Source organism: Calypte anna, unplaced genomic scaffold (genome assembly GCF_003957555.1).
Source record: "Calypte anna isolate BGI_N300 unplaced genomic scaffold, bCalAnn1_v1.p scaffold_208_arrow_ctg1, whole genome shotgun sequence".
NCBI lineage: Eukaryota > Metazoa > Chordata > Aves > Apodiformes > Trochilidae > Calypte > Calypte anna.
Window position 1 is genome coordinate 1 of NW_022045482.1, and position 13,171 is coordinate 13,171.

Sequence of the window (13,171 nt, forward strand, 5' to 3'; positions counted from 1 at the left end):
GACCAACAGAACCTTGGGTTGACCCTCGGGTTGATCCACGGACCCATATCTTGACCCACAGACCCATTCATTGACCAAAAGACCCAATCGTTGGCCAACGGAACTGGAGCTTGGCCATTGGCTTGACCCACGGACCCATAGATTGACCCCCAGAGCCATTTGTTGACCAACAGAACCATGGGTTGACCCTTTAGACCCATAGGTTAACCCATGGACCCAATCGGTAGCCAACAGAACCATGGGTTGACCCTTGGCTTGACCCACGGACCCATAGATTGACCCATGGACCAATAAAGTGACCAAAGGTTGACACACAGATCCAATCATTGACCCATGGACCCATGGGTTGACACTTTGGACCCATAGATTGACCCACAGCCCCATTTCATTGACCAACAGATCCAATGGTTGGCCAACAAGACTGAGGGTTGGCCATTGCGTTGACCCACGGACCCATAGATTGACCCACAGACCCATTCATTGACCGAAAGACCCAATCGTTGGCCAGCAGAACCTGGGCTTGGCCATTGGGTTGACCCACGGACCCATAGATTGACCCCCAGAGCCATTTGGTGACCAAGAGAACCATGAGTTGACCCTCGAGTCGACCCACAGACCCATAGATTGACCCATGGACCAATAAAGTGACCAAAGGTTGACCCACGGACCCATATCTTGACCCACAGACCCATTCATTGACCAACAGACCCAATCGTTGGCCAGTGGAACCTGGGCTTGGCCATTGACCCATAGATTGACCCATGGACCCATAGATTGACCAATCAAGTGACCAAATGTTGACCCACGGATCCATTCGTTGACCCATGGACCCATGGGTTGGCCCTTTGGACCCATGGATTGACCCACAGACCCATTCCTTGACCCACAGACCCATTCATTGACCAAAAGACCCAATCGTTGGCCAACGGAACTGGAGCTTGGCCATTGGCTTGACCCACAGACCCATAGATTGACCCCCAGAGCCATTTGTTGACCAACAGAACCATGGGTTGACCCCTTAGACCCATAGGTTAACCCATGGACCCAATCGGTGGCCAACAGAACCATGGGTTGACCCTTGGCTTGATCCACAGACCCATAGATTGACCCATGGACCAATCAAGTGACCTAAAGTTGACCCACGGATCCATTCGTTGACCCATGGACCCATGGGTTTACACTTTGGACCCATAGATTGACCCACAGACCCATTTCATTGACCAACAGACCCAATCGTTGGCCAACAAGACTGAGGGTTACCCTTGGCTTGACCCACAGACCCATAGATTGACCCATGGACCAATAAAGTGACCAAAGGTTGACCCACGGATCCATTCGTTGACCCACGGACCCATGGGTTGACACTTTGGACCCATAGATTGACCCACAGCCCCATTCCTTGACCCACGGACCCATTCGTTGACCAACAGAACCTTGGGTTGACCCTCGGGTTGACCCACAGACCCATTCATTGACCAACAGACCCAATCGTTGGCCAACAGAACCATGGGTTGACCCTTGGCTTGACCCTCAGACCCATAGATTGACCCATGGACCAATAAAGTGACCAAAGGTTGACACACGGACCCATGGATTGACCCACAGACCCATTCATTGGCCAACAGACCCAATCGTTGGCCAGTGGAACCTGGGTTTGGCCATTGACCCATAGATTGACCCACGGACCAATAAAGTGACCAAAGGTTGACCCACGGATCCATTCGTTGACCCATGGACCCATGGGTTGGCCCTTTGGACCCATAGATTGACCCACAGACCCATTCCTTGACCCACGGACCCATTCATTGACCAACAGAACCTTGGGTTGACCCTCGGGTTGATCCACGGACCCATAGATTGACCCACGGACCAATCAAGTGACCAAAGGTTGACACACGGATCCATTCGTTGACCAACAGACCCATGGGTTGGCCCTTTGGACCCACAGATTGACCCACAGACCCATTCATTGACCAACAGACCCAATCATTGACCAGTGGAACCTGGGCTTGGCCATTGACCCTTGGCTTGACCCACGGACCAATCAAGTGACCAAGAGTTGACCCACGGATCCATTCGTTGACCAACGGAACTGGAGCTTGGCCATTGGGTTGACCCACGGACCCATAGATTGACCCCCAGAGCCATTTGTTGACCAACAGAACCATGGGTTGACCCTTGAGTCGACCCACAGACCCATAGATTGACCCACGGACCAATACAGTGACCAAAGTGACACACGGATCCACTCGTTGACCCACGGACCCATGGGTTGGCCCTTTGGACCCATAGATTGACCCACAGACCTATTCCTTGTCCCACGGACCCATTCGTTGACCAACAGAACCTTGGGTTGACCCCCGAGTTGACCCACGGACCCATAGATTGACCCACAGACCCATTCATTGACCAAGAGACCCAATCGTTGGCCAACGGAACTGGAGCTTGGCCATTGGCTTGACCCACGGACCCATAGATTGACCCCCAGAGCCATTTGTTGACCTACAGAACCATGGGTTGACCCTTGGCTTGACCCTCAGACCCATAGATTGACCCATGGACAAATAAAAAGACCAAAAGTTGACACACAGATCCAATCGTTGACCCACGGACCCATGGGTTGACACTTTGGACCCATAGATTGACCCACAGCCCCATTTCATTGACCAACAGACCCAATCGTTGGCCAACAAGACTGAGGGTTGGCCATTGGGTTGACCCACGGACCCATAGATTGACCCACAGACCCATTCATTGACCAAAAGACCCAATTGTTGGCCAGCGGAACCGGGGCTTGGCCATTGACCCATAGATTCACCCACGGACCAATCAAGTGACCAAAAGTTGACCCACGGATCCATTCGTTGACCAACGGAGCCAATCGTTGGCCAACGGAACTGGAGCTTGGCCATTGGGTTGACCCACGGACCCATAGATTGACCCCCAGACCCATTTGTTGACCAACAGAACCATGGGTTGACCCCTTAGACCCATAGGTTAACCCATGGACCCAATCGGTGGCCAACAGAACCATGGGTTGACCCTTGGCTTGACCCACAGACCCATAGATTGACCCATGGACCAATAAAGTGACCAAAGGTTGACACACAGATCCAGTCATTGACCCATGGACCCATGGGTTGACACTTTGGACCCATATCTTGACCCACAGCCCCATTTCATTGACCAACAGACCCAATCGTTGGGCAACAAGACTGAGGGTTGGCCATTGGGTTGACCCACGGACCCATAGATTGACCCACAGACCCATTCATTGACGAAAGACCCAATCGTTGGCCAGCAGAACCTGGGCTTGGCCATTGGGTTGACCCACGGACCCATCATTGACCCACGGACCAATCAAGTGACCAAAAGTTGACCCACAGATCCATTTGTTGACCAACAGAACCATGGGTTGACCCCTTAGACCCATAGGTTAACCCATGGACCCAATCGGTGGCCAACAGAACCATGGGTTGACCCTTGGCTTGATCCACAGACCCATAGATTGGCCCATGGACCAATAAAGTGACCAAAGGTTGACACATGGACCAATGGGTTGACACTTTGGACCCATAGATTGACCCACAGCCCCATTTCATTGACCAACAGACCCAATCGTTGGGCAACAAGACTGAGGGTTGGCCATTGGGTTGACCCACGGACCCATAGATTGACCCATGGACCCATTCATTGACCAAAAGACCCAATTGTTGGCCAGCGGAACCGGGGCTTGGCCATTGACCCATAGATTCACCCACGGACCAATCAAGTGACCAAAAGTTGACCCACGGATCCATTCGTTGACCAACGGAGCCAATCGTTGGCCAACGGAACTGAGGGTTGGCCATGGGGTTGACCCACGGACCCTTAGATTGACCCCCAGAGCCATTTGTTGACCAACAGAACCATGGGTTGACCCTTTAGACCCATAGGTTAACCCATGGACCCAATCGGTGGCCAACAGAACCATGGGTTGACCCTTGGCTTGACCCACAGACCCATAGATTGACCCATGGACCAATAAAGAGACCAAAAGTTGACCTACGGATCCATTCGTTGACCCACGGACCCATGGGTTGGCCCTTTGGACCCATAGATTGACCCACAGACCCATTCATTGACTAACAGACCCAATGGTTGGCCAACAAGACTGAGGGTTGGCCATTGGGATGACCCACAGACCCATAGATTGACCCACGGATCAATAAAGTGACCAAAGGTTGACACACGGATCCAATCGTTGACCATTGGACCCATGGGTTGACACTTTGGACCCATAGATTGACCCACAGCCCCATTTTATTGACCAAAAGGCCCAATTGTTGGCCAGTGGAACCTGGGCTTGGCCATTGACCCATAGATTGACCCACGGACCAATCAAGTGACCAAAAGTTGACCCACGGATCCATTCGTTGACCCACGGACCCATGGGTTGGCCCTTTTGACCCATAGATTGACCCACAGACCCATTCATTGACCAACAGACCCAATCGTTGGCCAACAAGACTGAGGGTTGGCCATTGGGTTGACCCACGGACTCATAGATTGACCCCCAGACCCAATTGTTGACCAACAGAACCAAGGGTTGACCCTCGAGTCGACCCACAGACCCATAGATTGACCCATGGACCAATCAAGTGACCAAAGGTTGACCCACGGACCCATGGATTGACCCACAGCCCCATTCCTTGACCCACGAACCCATTTGTTGACCAACAGAACCTTGGGTTGACCCTCAGGTTGATCCACGGACCCATATCTTGACCCACAGACCCATTCATTGACCAACAGACCCAATCGTTGGCCAACAAGACTGAGGGTTGGCCATTGGGTTGACCCACGGACCCATAGATTGACCCACAGACCCATTCATTGACCAAAAGACCCAATTGTTGGCCAGCGGAACCGGGGCTTGGCCATTGACCCATAGATTCACCCACGGACCAATCAAGTGACCAAAAGTTGACCCACGGATCCATTCGTTGACCAACGGAGCCAATCGTTGGCCAACGGAACTGAGGGTTGGCCATTGGGTTGACCCACGGACCCATAGATTGACCCCCAGAGCCATTTGTTGACCTACAGAACCATGGGTTGACCCTGGCTTGATCCACAGACCCATAGATTGACCCACGGACCAATAAAGTGACCAAAGGTTGACACACGGATCCATTCGTTGACCATTGGACCCATGGGTTGACACTTTGGACCCATAGATTGACCCACAGCCCCATTTCATTGACCAAAAGGCCCAATTGTTGGCCAGTGGAACCTGGGCTTGGCCATTGACCCATAGATTGACCCACGGACCAATCAAGTGACCAAAAGTTGACCCACGGATCCATTCGTTGATCCACGGACCCATGGGTTGGCCCTTTTGACCCATAGATTGACCCACAGACCCATTCATTGACCAACAGACCCAATCGTTGGCCAACAAGACTGAGGGTTGGCCATTGGGTTGACCCACGGACCCATAGATTGACCCCCAGACCCAATTGTTGACCAACAGAACCATGGGTTGACCCTCGAGTCGACCCACAGACCCATAGATTGACCCATGGACCAATAAAGTGACCAAAGGTTGATCCACGGACCCATGGATTGACCCACAGACCCATTCCTTGACCCACGAACCCATTCGTTGACCAACAGAACCTTGGGTTGACCCTCGGGTTGATCCACGGACCCATATCTTGACCCACAGACCCATTCATTGACCAACAGACCCAGTCGTTGGCCAACAGAACCATGGGTTGACCCTTGGCTTGACCCACGGACCCATAGATTGACCCACAGACCAATAAAGTGACCAAAGGTTGACCCACGGACCCATGGGTTGACACTTTGGACCCATAGATTGACCCACACCCCCATTTCATTGACCAACAGACCCAATGGTTGGCCAACAAGACTGAGGGTTGGCCATTGGGATGACCCACAGACCCATAGATTGACCCACGGACCAATAAAGTGACCAAAAGTTGACCCACAGATCCATTCGTTGACCAACAGAACCTTTAGACCCATAGATTAACCCATGGACCCAATCGGTGGCCAACAGAACCATGGGTTGACCCTTGGCTTGACCCTCAGACCCATAGATTGACCCACGGACCAATCAAGTGACCAAAAGTTGACCCACGGATCCATTTGTTGACCAACGGAGCCAATCGTTGGCCAACGGAACTGGAGCTTGGCCATTGGGTTGACCCACGGACCCATAGATTGACCCCCAGAGCCATTTGTTGACCAACAGAACCATGGGTTGACCCTTGGCTTGACCCGCAGACCCATAGATTGACCCATGGACCAATAAAGTGACCAAAGGTTGACCCACGAACCCATGGGTTGACACTTTGGACCCATAGATTGACCCACAGACCCATTTCATTGACCAACAGACCCAATTGTTGGCCAGTGGAACCTGGGCTTGGCCTTTGACCCATAGATTGACCCACGGACCAATCAAGTGACCAAAGGTTGACACACAGATCCAATTGTTGACCCACGGACCCATGGGTTGACACTTTGGACCCATAGATTGACCCACAGACCCATTTCATTGACCCACGGATCCATTCGTTGACCAACAGAACCATGGGTTGACCCTTTAGACCCATAGGTTAACCCATGGACCCAATTGTTGGGCATCAGAACCATGGGTTGACCCTTGAGTCGACCCACAGACCCATAGATTGACCCATGGGCCAATCAAGTGACCAAAGGTTGACCCACGGACCCATGGGTTGACACTTTGGACCCATAGATTGACCCACAGACCCATTCCTTGACCCACGAACCCATTCGTTGACCAACAGAACCTTGGTTGACCCTCGGGTTGACCCACAGACCCATAGATTGACCCATGGATCAATAAAGTGACGAAAAGTTGACCCATGGATCCATTCGTTGACCCACGGACCCATGGGCTGACACTTTGGACCCATAGATTGACCCACAGCCCCATTTCATTGACCAACAGACCCAATCGTTGGCCAACAAGACTGAGGGTTGGCCATTGGGTTGACCCACGGACCCATAGATTGACCCACAGACCCATTCATTGACCGAAAGACCCAATCGTTGGCCAGCAGAACCTGGGCTTGGCCATTGGGTTGACCCACGGACCCATCATTGACCCACGGACCAATCAAGTGACCAAAAGTTGACCCACGGATCCATTCGTTGACCAACGGAACCAATCGTTGGCCAACGGAACTGGAGCTTGGCCATTGGGTTGACCCACGGACCCATAGATTGACCCCCAGAGCCATTTGGTGACCAAGAGAACCACGAGTTAACCCTCGAGTCGACCCACAGACCCATAGATTGACCCATGGACCAATAAAGTGACCAAAGGTTGATCCACGGACCCATGGATTGACCCACAGACCCATTCCTTGACCAACGAACCCATTCGTTGACCAACAGAACCTTGGGTTGACCCTCAGGTTGATCCACGGACCTATATCTTGACCCACAGCCCCATTTCATTGACCAACAGACCCAATCGTTGGCCAACAAGACTGAGGGTTGGCCATTGGGTTGACCCACGGACCCATATCTTGACCCACAGACCCATTCCTTGACCCACAGACCCATTCATTGACCAAAAGACCCAATCGTTGGCCAACGGAACTGGAGCTTGGCCATTGGGTTGACCCACGGACCCATAGATTGACCCCCAGAGCCATTTGTTGACCAACAGAACCATGGGTTGACCCCTTAGACCCATAGGTTAACCCATGGACCCAATTGGTGGCCAACAGAACCATGGGTTGACCCTTGGCTTGATCCACAGACCCATAGATTGACCCATGGACCAATCAAGTGACCTAAAGTTGACCCACGGATCCATTCGTTGACCCATGGACCCATGGGTTTACACTTTGGACCCATAGATTGACCCACAGACCCATTCCTTGACCCACGGACCCATTCGTTGACCAACAGAACCTTGGGTTGACCCCCGAGTTGACCCACGGACCCATATCTTGACCCACAGACCCATTCATTGACCAACAGACCCAATCGTTGGCCAACAAGACTGAGGGTTGGCCATTGGGTTGACCCACGGACCCATATCTTGACCCACAGACCCATTCATTGACCAAAAGACCCAATTGTTGGCCAGCGGAACCTGGGCTTGGCCATTGACCCATAGATTCACCCATGGACCAATCAAGTGACCAAAAGTTGACCCACGGATCCATTCGTTGACCAACGGAGCCAATCGTTGGCCAACGGAACTGAGGGTTGGCCATTGGGTTGACCCACGGACCCATAGATTGACCCCCAGAGCCATTTGTTGACCAACAGAACCATGGGTTGACCCTTGGCTTGATCCACAGACCCATAGATTGACCCACGGACCAATAAAGTGACCAAAGGTTGACACACGGATCCAATCGTTGACCATTGGACCCATGGGTTGACACTTTGGACCCATAGATTGACCCACAGCCCCATTTCATTGACCAAAAGGCCCAATTGTTGGCCAGTGGAACCTGGGCTTGGCCATTTACCCATAGATTGACCCACGGACCAATCAAGTGACCAAAAGTTGACCCACGGATCCATTCGTTGACCCACGGACCCATGGGTTGGCCCTTTGGACCCATAGATTGACCCACAGACCCATTCAGTGACCAACAGACCCAATCGTTGGCCAACAAGACTGAGGGTTGGCCATTGGGTTGAGCCACAGACCCATAGATTGACCCATGGACCAATAAAGTGACCAAAGGTTGACACACAGATCCAATCGTTGACCCATGGACCCATGGGTTGACACTTTGGACCCATAGATTGACCCACAGCCCCATTCCTTGACCCACGGACCCATTCGTTGACCAACAGAACCTTGGGTTGACCCCCGAGTTGACCCACGGACCCATAGATTGACCCACAGACCCATTCATTGACCAACAGACCCAATCGTTGGCCAACAGAACCATGGGTTGACCCTTGGCTTGACCCACGGACCCATAGATTGACCCCAGAGCCATTTGTTGACCTACAGAACCATGGGTTGACGATTGGCTTGACCCACAGACCCATAGATTGACCCATGGACCAATCAAGTGACCAAAAGTTGACCCACGGATCCATTTGTTGACCAACGGAGCCAATCGTTGGCCAACGGAACTGGAGCTTGGCCATTGGGTTGACCCACGGACCCATAGATTGACCCCCAGAGCCATTTGTTGACCAACAGAACCATGGGTTGACCCCTTAGACCCATAGGTTAACCCATGGACCCAATCGGTGGCCAACAGAACCATGGGTTGACCCTTGGCTTGACCCACGGACCCATAGATTGGCCCATGGACCAATAAAGTGACCGAAGGTTGACACACAGATCCAATCATTGACCCATGGACCCATGGGTTGACACTTTGGACCCATATCTTGACCCACAGACCCATTCATTGACCAACAGACCCAATCGTTGGCCAACAACACTGAGGGTTGACCCTCGGGTTGACCCACGGACCCATAGATTGACCCACGGATCAATAAAGTGACGAAAAGTTGACCCATGGATCCATTCGTTGACCCACAGACCCATGGGTTTACACTTTGGACCCATAGATTGACCCACAGCCCCATTTCATTGACCAACAGACCCAATCGTTGGCCAACAAGACTGAGGGTTGGCCATTGGGTTGACCCACAGACCCATAGATTGACCCACAGACCCATTCATTGACCAAAAGACCCAATCGTTGGCCAGCAGAACCTGGGCTTGGCCATTGGTTTGACCCACGGACCCATAGATTGACCCCCAGAGCCATTTGGTGACCAAGAGAACCATGGGTTGACCCTTTAGTCGACTCACAGACCCATAGATTGACCCATGGACCAATAAAGTGACCAAAGGTTGACCCACGGATCCAATCATTGACCCACGGACCCATGGGTTGGCCCTTTGGACCCATAGATTGACCTACAGCCCCATTTCATTGACCCACGGACCCATTCGTTGACCAACAGAACCTCGGGTTGACCCCCGGGTAGATCCACGGACCCATAGATTGACCCACAGACCCATTCCTTGACCCACAGACCCATTCATTGACCAAAAGACCCAATCGTTGGCCAACGGAACTGGAGCTTGGCCATTGGCTTGACCCACGGACCCATAGATTGACCCCCAGAGCCATTTGTTGACCAACAGAACCATGGGTTGACCCCTTAGACCCATAGGTTAACCCATGGACCCAATTGGTGGCCAACAGAACCATGGGTTGACCCTTGGCTTGATCCACAGACCCATAGATTGACCCATGGACCAATCAAGTGACCTAAAGTTGACACACAGATCCATTCGTTGACCCACGGACCCATGGGTTGGCCCTTTGGACCCATAGATTGACCCACAGACCCATTCCTTGACCCACGGACCCATTCGTTGACCAACAGAACCTTGGGTTGACCCTCGGGTTGATCCATGGACCCATAGATTGACCCACAGACCCATTCCTTGACCAACAGATCCATTTCGTTGACCAACAGAACCTTGGGTTGACCCTCGGGTTGACCCACAGACCCATATCTTGACCCACAGACCCATTCATTGACCAACAGACCCAATCGATGGCCAACAAGACTGAGGGTTGGCCATTGGGTTGACCCACAGACCCATAGATTGACCCCCAGAGCCATTTGTTGACCAACAGAACAATGGGTTGACCCTTGGGTTGACCCACGGACCCATAGATTGACCCATGGACCAATAAAGTGACCAAAGGTTGACACACAGATCCAATCGTTGACCCATGGACCCATGGGTTGACACTTTGGACCCATAGATTGACCCACAGCCCCATTTCATTGACCAACAGACCCAATCGTTGGCCAACAAGACTGAGGGTTGGCCATTGGGTTGACCCACGGACCCATAGATTGACCCACAGACCCATTCATTGACCGAAAGACCCAATCGTTGGCCAGCAGAACCTGGGCTTGGCCATTGGGTTGACCCACGGACCCATCATTGACCCACGGACCAATCAAGTGACCAAAAGTTGACCCACGGATCCATTCGTTGACCAACGGAACCAATCGTTGGCCAACGGAACTGGAGCTTGGCCATTGGGTTGACCCACGGACCCATAGATTGACCCCCAGAGCCATTTGGTGACCAAGAGAACCACGAGTTAACCCTCGAGTCGACCCACAGACCCATAGATTGACCCATGGACCAATAAAGTGACCAAAGGTTGATCCACGGACCCATGGATTGACCCACAGACCCATTCCTTGACCCACGAACCCATTCGTTGACCAACAGAACCTTGGGTTGACCCTCAGGTTGATCCACGGACCCATATCTTGACCCACAGACCCATTCATTGACCAACAGACCCAATCGTTGGCCAGTGGAACCTGGGCTTGGCCATTGACCCATAGATTGACCCATGGACCCATAGATTGACCAATCACGTGACCAAATGTTGACCCACGGATCCATTCATTGACCAACAGACCCAATCGTTGGCCAACAAGACTGAGGGTTGGCCATTGGGTTGACCCACGGACCAATCAAGTGACCAAAAGTTGACCCACGGATCCATTCGTTGACCCATGGACCCATAGGTTGGCCCTTTGGACCCATGGATTGACCCACAGACCCATTCCTTGACCCACGAACCCATTCGTTGACCAACAGAACCTTGGGTTGACCCTCGGGTTGATCCACGGACCCATATCTTGACCCACAGACCCATTCATTGACCAAAAGACCCAATCGTTGGCCAACGGAACTGGAGCTTGGCCATTGGCTTGACCCACGGACCCATAGATTGACCCCCAGAGCCATTTGTTGACCAACAGAACCATGGGTTGACCCCTTAGACCCATAGGTTAACCCATGGACCCAATCGGTGGCCAACAGAACCATGGGTTGACCCTTGGCTTGATCCACAGACCCATAGATTGACCCATGGACCAATCAAGTGACCTAAAGTTGACCCACGGATCCATTCGTTGACCCATGGACCCATGGGTTTACACTTTGGACCCATAGATTGACCCACAGACCCATTTCATTGACCAACAGACCCAATCGTTGGCCAACAAGACTGAGGGTTACCCTTGGCTTGACCCACAGACCCATAGATTGACCCATGGACCAATAAAGTGACCAAAGGTTGACCCACGGATCCATTCGTTGACCCACGGACCCATGGGTTGACACTTTGGACCCATAGATTGACCCACAGCCCCATTCCTTGACCCACGGACCCATTCGTTGACCAACAGAACCTTGGGTTGACCCTCGGGTTGACCCACAGACCCATTCATTGACCAACAGACCCAATCGTTGGCCAACAGAACCATGGGTTGACCCTTTAGACCCATAGGTTAACCCATGGACCCAATCGGTGGCCAACAGAACCATGGGTTGACCCTTGGCTTGACCCTCAGACCCATAGATTGACCCATGGACCAATAAAGTGACCAAAGGTTGACACACGGACCCATGGATTGACCCACAGACCCATTCATTGGCCAACAGACCCAATCGTTGGCCAGTGGAACCTGGGTTTGGCCATTGACCCATAGATTGACCCACGGACCAATAAAGTGACCAAAGGTTGACCCACGGATCCATTCGTTGACCCATGGACCCATGGGTTGGCCCTTTGGACCCATAGATTGACCCACAGACCCATTCCTTGACCCACGGACCCATTCATTGACCAACAGAACCTTGGGTTGACCCTCGGGTTGATCCACGGACCCATAGATTGACCCACGGACCAATCAAGTGACCAAAGGTTGACACACGGATCCATTCGTTGACCAACAGACCCATGGGTTGGCCCTTTGGACCCACAGATTGACCCACAGACCCATTCATTGACCAACAGACCCAATCATTGACCAGTGGAACCTGGGCTTGGCCATTGACCCTTGGCTTGACCCACGGACCCATAGATTGACCCAAGGACCAATCAAGTGACCAAGAGTTGACCCACGGATCCATTCGTTGACCAACGGAACTGGAGCTTGGCCATTGGGTTGACCCACGGACCCATAGATTGACCCACGGACCAATAAAGTGACCAAAGGTTGACCCACGGATCCATTCGTTGACCCACGGACCCATGGGGTGGCCCTTTGGACCCATAGGTTGACCCACAGCCCCATTCCTTGA

At 52.5% G+C, this 13,171-nt stretch overlaps 2 long non-coding RNA genes across 2 annotated transcripts; both read left to right on the plus strand.

The window, feature by feature from the left end:
• Positions 1 to 2,555: 2,555 nt before the first annotated feature.
• LOC115600291 lies at positions 2,556 to 6,457 on the plus strand. Its single transcript, XR_003988884.1, has 3 exons — positions 2,556 to 3,099; positions 5,822 to 5,923; positions 6,199 to 6,457. It is a non-coding gene; the product is annotated as an uncharacterized LOC115600291 (long non-coding RNA).
• Positions 6,458 to 6,657: 200 nt separating this feature from the next.
• On the plus strand, positions 6,658 to 8,411 carry LOC115600292. Its single transcript, XR_003988885.1, has 3 exons — positions 6,658 to 6,680; positions 6,732 to 6,751; positions 8,171 to 8,411. It is a non-coding gene; the product is annotated as an uncharacterized LOC115600292 (long non-coding RNA).
• Positions 8,412 to 13,171: the final 4,760 nt, after the last annotated feature.